We start from the raw sequence: 7339 nt of genomic DNA on the forward strand, positions 1-7339 counted from the left end.
AGATATTTTAATGATTAACTAAAGAATTAAAAAAAACTCGTTAAGACAATTCAAAAATTTAACATAAATTAAAAATATTTGACAGATAACAGTTGCTCAAAATGTCCGCCATTTTTTTCGATGCATTTCCTTGTTCGTTTTAAAAGATTTCGAATCGATTTTCTAATTACATTGGGATTGTTCTTCATTTTTCTGTCAATTTCTTGTGACCTTGACAGAATTAATCAATATGATTTCAAAATTGCCGTAATTAAATTATCTGTGCAAAAATTTGACATGCAACTTTTAACGCACTTTTTGATGCTCTTTTAAAATACGCAAACAAATTTTCAAAATTTCAATATACAGGGTGTTGTTTCAAGGTCACAATTACTTTATATTTTTTGTTAATCCGGACCTGGACTTTTCTTGTCATTAGTAATTGTGTCGTTCCAATGTGGTAAATAAGTATTGATTAGTTTTAAAATGAGTATTTATTCATTTTAAGCTCTGACATTAAAAAGCTTAATGAGCTTTTTAGAGTTCTTAAAAAATTCAATATAATTTCAAAATTAAAGTCAAAAAATTGTCTGGCCGAAAAATTGAAGCGAACCATTAAACTTAGTTTTTTGTGCTCTTTTCAAATATGCAAACAGATTTTCAAAATTTGAATATACAGGGTGTTGTTTTAAGGTCACAATTACTTTATAATTTTCATCCGGATCTGGATTTTTCTTATGGTTAGTATGTCGATCGTTTGGGTTTTGAATGAGACATATGTGCACCAAATATCAAAAACATATACAGGGTGGTTCTAAAGTTATGGCTTAGGAAAGAAATGGGCAAAATCGATAAAACACCCTGTAACTCGTTATAAAAGTCGGTAGGGCAAAAAATAAAATAAAATATAAAATATAAAATAAATAAAACGGGGGGTTGAAAAACATTTTTTTTTTGCTTTTTTATCCATATGGGCAATAATGGGCATGTGCTTCATCAATAGTATTTTTCAAAAATATATATGGTTATTGCAACATCCCTTCGGAAACCACCCCTATTCTTGAAAATATACTGCAGAAACTACCCCTATCCCTTGGCGAGCATGTTTTTACGATTTTTTCATTACCTATGCATTATTTTTAAACAAAACTTATGCAAGGTTAAAGACCACTATTTACTCTAAAAATTAGGTCCTATTCATTTTTTTCCTATAAGCAACCGTTACGGCACGGTGGCGCCGTAAACCTTAGATATGCTTTGGCGAGCTCCAGTTTTTTGTTTTTTTTTCACCTGTTCGTTTTATTAATAAAGTATTTATGTAAAATAAAACAACACAGTGTAATCTACAAAATTATGACCTATGCAAATTTTACATTCTTTGCGCCCCAAAGCCACAGTGGTGGACCAAAATAAATTTTTGCATATTTTCGCCACATACACGCCTTTTATTGCATTAATGCTACCTTAATAGCACAATATTCACCCTTAAGTGGTCGCTAAGCAGTGGCGAATACAGCGAGGGGTCTGGGGCGATCACCCCCCTCTCAAACCAAGTGATATATTTAAAGGTTATAAAAATATTCATTTATTTCTATAGAATTACTTATATTATATTATTATTTTTATAAGAATGGCGTACTTTTTATGCTTTAGCGACAGTGGCGGATCCATCATCGTTAAGAGGGGGGTGCCAATTGGCTAAATTTTTATAAAAATAAATGAATATTTTTATAATCTTTAAATATATCACTTGGTTTGAGAGGAGGGGGGTGATCGCCACCATCACCCCTCCCTGGATACGCCACTGCTTAGCGACCACTTAAGGGTGAATACTGTGCTATTAAAGTAGCATTAATGCAATAAAATGCGTGTAGGTGGCGAAAATATGCAAAAATTTATTTTGGGCCACCACTGTGGCTTTTGAGCTCAAAGAATAACATTAGGGTGCATACCTTATAATTTGTAGGATACACTGTGTTGTTTTATTTTACTTTCCTCGAGGCACTTAAGAAATTTTTTTAAAATTGCAAAATTTTTCATTAAGTTATCGCGAAAAAGGACAAAATGTGAGATTCTATCTAACGGAGCGACTATTCGCGGGTTAATAAAACGAACAGGTGACGAAGAAAAAACAAAAACTGGAGCCCGGCAAAGCATATCTGAAGTTTACGGCGCCACTGTGCCGTAACGGTTGCTTATACAAAAAAAATGAATAGGACCTAATTTTTAGAGTAAATAGTGGTCTTTAACGTTGTATAAGTTTTGTTTAGAAAGAAGGCATAGGTAATGATAAAATCATAAAAACATGCTCGCCAAGGGATAGGGGTAGTTTCTGCAGTATATTTTCAAGGATAGGGGTGGTTTCCGCTGGGATGCTGCAAGAACCATATATATTTTTGAAAAACAATATTGATGAAGCATATCAAGATGATTGATCAAAGCATATTTTGATATGAATCAAAAAGCAAACAAAAAAAAAAGTTTCAACCCCCCATTTTATTTATTTTTTTTTAGCTACAGGGGTTGCACTAGGAAATCGCTTTTAGTTCCATGCATGGGTAATAATAACGTGCACAAAATGATATAATATGAAGTATATTAATAAAGGGGATTGTGTGTGAAGGATTCCAAGAAAATGACTTTTTTTATTAATTTTTCTTTTTTTTGGGGTGATTCCGGGGAAAAATGGGGGTGCATTATACAAATTTGTAAATAGCACCAGTACATGGGTAATCGTTAAAAGTCTTTTTACTCTATCATAAACGGTTCAGATGGTATAAAAAGGGGTTTTATAAAATGTAACACCCTGTAATTAAAAAAAGGGCAATTGCCGCAGGATTTCTTCTTAATTTCCATTACAGTGAGGGAAAAATTTTTTTAAAACATCTTTTTTTAAAACTTGTCAACTTTGGGGCCCCACCTCCACTAAACGGTGGGTGATAGACATATGCTGTTGGGAAACAAATCGTAGAAAATATAGTCCTCTTCATATTTCTATAAAATAAATTTTTTGCAAAAGGTACAGGAAGGGCTCCGTTCCGCAAAAACCACAAATTACCCCCTTTGAAGGGGTGAAAAGGGGGGCACCGGGGCGAAATTTTTTAAGAAAAAGTTAGTTTCATAACAAGCACCCCTTGATATACCAGAAAAAAAATAAAACCGGACTTGTGTTCATTTTGCAAGGTTCAACCTCTGTTTCATCTCCAGGGATGGACTGTATATCATATTCTATGCTATATTTTCTACCTACAGAATACAAACTATCATTACTACAAATTTTTAACACTATATGGCAAAACAAAAATTTAATTCCCAAAGCATGGTAGGACTATATTGTATTACCTATAAAAAAACCAGGAAAGCCAGATAACAAAGTTGAATCTTACAGACCTATATCTTTAAGTTCCTGTATACTAAAAACTCTAGAGAGATTAATCAAAAATCGGCTTGAATACTGGCTTGAGTCCGAAGATATCCTTCCCAAATCTCAGTACGGCTTTCGAAAATCCAGATCTACACAAGATGCTCTCACTTCCCTAGTCTCTTCTTTACAGGTCAATTTTACAAATCAGGCGTCGACAGCTGCAGCATTTATAGATGTAACTTCAGCGTTTGATAACATCAATTTAGACATTCTTTATAAAAAATTACTAGATCTTGGAATGCCAGTCAAAATTTCAAATTTCATTGTATCCTTGTACAAGAATAGATGGACTTACTTAAAAATAAACGAGAACCTTTTACCACCAAGGTTAACGAGTATAGGTATACCACAGGGCAGTATTTTAAGTCCACTTCTTTTTTCATTGTACAATATAGATTTAGAACACATAGTACCTCCACACTCTAATATTTTACAATTTGCAGATGATGTTGTGTTGTACACCTCCCATTCTTCTCTAGACATTTGTAGACGTCAACTTGAATTTACATTAGATTGTGTAAAAAATGATTACCATTCTCTAGGTTTATCCATATCAACGACAAAGACTGAAATTTGTTTTTTCTCCAAAAAACGCCAAATTCCTCAAGGCACCTTCAAATTAGGTAGAATAGAATTTCCGATAAAAAATTGTGTTAAATATCTTGGGACGTATTTGGATCGTAAATTGTTATGAAAGGATCAAATTCATTATATTATAAAGAAATCAGAAAATTCTATGAATATCCTTAGAGCTTTTTGTAGAACCGGTTGGGGAGCTGACCCGAATATTGCATTGCTATTCTATCGCTCAATGATTCGACCAATTTTCGACTATAGTTGTCATTTATATGGGTCTGCGTCAACAGGATATCTTAATAAAGTTGGAATCCAAAGGAATAAATGTTTGAGACTCTGTCTCGGTTACTTAAAATCTACTCCTATTACTATTATTGAGATTGAAGCTAAGGAACCACCACTTACTCTACGTAGACAGTTTTGTACAGATAAGTTTGTAGCTAGAGCTATTTCAAAAAACGTCAGTTACTTAAGGACTATTCGTAACTTGAATATATTAGATTTAAGCCACAAATATTGGTGTACTAAAAAAACCCCCATATACGTTGATAGCTATAGGAAATTGACAATGTACGAACACCAAACATTCAAAAATAAAATACCTCCAATTTACACTAAATCTCCTGAAACTCTCTTTTCCAAGATAATACAAACAAATTACATGGATTCAAACCTTCCAGGCAGTATTATCAACAAAATAATTAAAGACAAGTGGCCTATGTTTCAATATATTTTTACTGACGGCTCCAAAATTCAAAATAGAACCGGAAGTGCAATATATCACTGGAATTCTGAATACAAAGAATCATGCCGATTGCCTAATGAAGCTTCAATATATAGGGTGAGGCAGATAACTGGCCTATTAGAAATATCTCAAGAACTAAAGGCAACAGAATCATGAAAATTGGAATAAAGGGGTTTTGAAGGATAATCTATTAAATGAAAATATTTTCATCTCTTTGCAACTTCCGATTATACCGGAAGTTGCTTATAATTTCGTTTTTTTAAATGGGACACCCTGTATATTTTTACATTTTTTGATTCTCTTCGATGTCTTCTTTCTTAAAATATAAGGTTTTGTAATATTATACAGGGTATTTTAAAAGATAATTACGTTTTTTTTTATTAATTTCGTAGCAACATTCACACCCTGTAAAATTGTAGTATTTTGACATCTAAAACTCTACTTACGTTCAAATGATTTTTAATATACTCTACTATTGTTAAGAATCATTAGTATAGCTAAATTTTTAATTTTAGTATACAGGGTTGGTCGAAACTCGGAATGAGTATTTTCTGAGTTTTCTTAAATGGAACATCCTGTATTTTTGTATTGTAGTGAAATGATATTTTATAGTACTTTTTTATTTCTTAAGCATTCCCTATACCTAACTGCTTTAATTTGTGAGTTATTGGTGATTCAAGCTAAACATTAATTGCAACAAAAAATATGTAAAATTTTATTAGGTTGGCCGTGAAAATACTCAATCCCAAATAATTTTTCAAAAATAAATACATATTAATCCAGACTGGTCCTTAAAATTACCAATAATGGTTTAGCTATCGAAATACCTACTTAGTTAAGATTGTTGGTGCGATTAACAATTAAGCACAAATTAAAGCAGTTAGGTATAGGGAATGCTTAAGAAATAAAAAAGTACCACAAAATATCATTTCATTACAATACTAAAATGCAGGGTGTTCCATTTAAGAAAACTCAGAAAATACTCATTCCGAGTTTCGACCAACCCTGTATACTAAAATTAAAATTTTAGCTATACTAATGATTCCTAACAATAGTAGAGTATATTAAAAATCATTTGAACGTAAGTAGAGTTTTAGATGTCAAACTACTACAATTCTACAGGGTGTTAATTTTGCTACGAAATTAATAAAAAAACGTAATTATCTTTTAAAATACCCTGTATAATATTACAAAACCTCATATTTTAAGAAAGAAGACATCGAAGAGAATCAAAAAATGTAAAAATATACAGGGTGTCCCATTTAAAAAAACGAAGTTATAAGCAACTTCCGTTATAACAGGAAGTTGCAAAGAGATGAAAATATTTTCATTTAATAGATCATCCTTCAAAACCCCTTTATTCCAATTTTCATGATTCTGTTGCCTTTAGTTCTCGAGATATTTCTAATAGGCCCTTTATTTGCCTCACCCTGTATACTGCCGAATTATCAGCTTTATTACTTGCGCTAAAATATATAGCCTCTGTTGGTATGGACAATTATATCATTTTCACCGATTGTAGAAGTATTGTGGACAAACTCACTTCTATCCAATCGACAAAAAGTCTAAACCATATTGAGATAGAAATTAAGAGTCTATATTATGACATTACTTCCTCGGGCAGTTCAATTATTATTTGTTGGGTTAAAGGACATTCTTAAATATTTGGAAATGAAGAAGTCGACAAATTAGCTAAATCTGCAGCTTTAACCAAACGAAACATAAACAACATACTTCTACCAGTAACCGATATAGATAATATCAGTAAAAACCATTGTAAACAAAATTGGCAACGTGTATATAACCAAAGTACAACGGGAATAAATTTTAGAAATTGCCAACCACTAATTCCCAATGAGAGATGGTTTAAACAAGAATCAAATAGATTATTTATAAAAACAATAAACAGAATGAGGTCAAATCACGCACTAACCCCAACATACAAACACAGCATAGGTATCAGTGGTAACCCATATTGCGCCTGTGGTGGAATGGGAGATCTACAGCACCTAATATTGGAGTGTGGACAGTACAGACAAAATATTAAAGTGATGTATGAAAAGTTAATTGATCTAAATTGTCCTTTACCTGTCAATTTAAACGAAATTCTTTTTCCAAAAAATAAGCAGACGTTAAAATGTCTTTACGAATATGTAACGTCCTGTAAATTTAAATTTTAAATAGGCTTAGATAATAAAATTAAAAATTGTAAAAATATCACACAAAATTGAAAAATGTTTTCATTAATATATTATAACACCCTGTAAATTTAGATAATAAGTAGGCTTAGATATTAACTTAAAATTGTTATTGTAATACCATACAAAAAAAAAACAAATAGCCAACCTATGTTTCCTACACTATAAGAATTTCAGGAAATTGTAAACGTGATGACTGATGACGGCCAACGTCTGAATAAGGACACTGCACAGAAAGAAGAAGAAGGTACCAATAACTCTTAGGCATTTGAATATTGGTTCGTGTCATAATTTTAATATTTTGGAAATATTTTAAAATTACAAGAAATGAATTTCGACTCTATTCGAGTTCTCTGCTTAACCCAGGTATAACCATCATACCAACAGGCACCGCTAGGAAAACTTTCCACTTTCCGG

The sequence above is a fragment of the Diabrotica virgifera genome, chromosome 7 (assembly GCF_917563875.1).
Source record: "Diabrotica virgifera virgifera chromosome 7, PGI_DIABVI_V3a".
Taxonomy (NCBI): Eukaryota; Metazoa; Arthropoda; class Insecta; order Coleoptera; family Chrysomelidae; genus Diabrotica; species Diabrotica virgifera.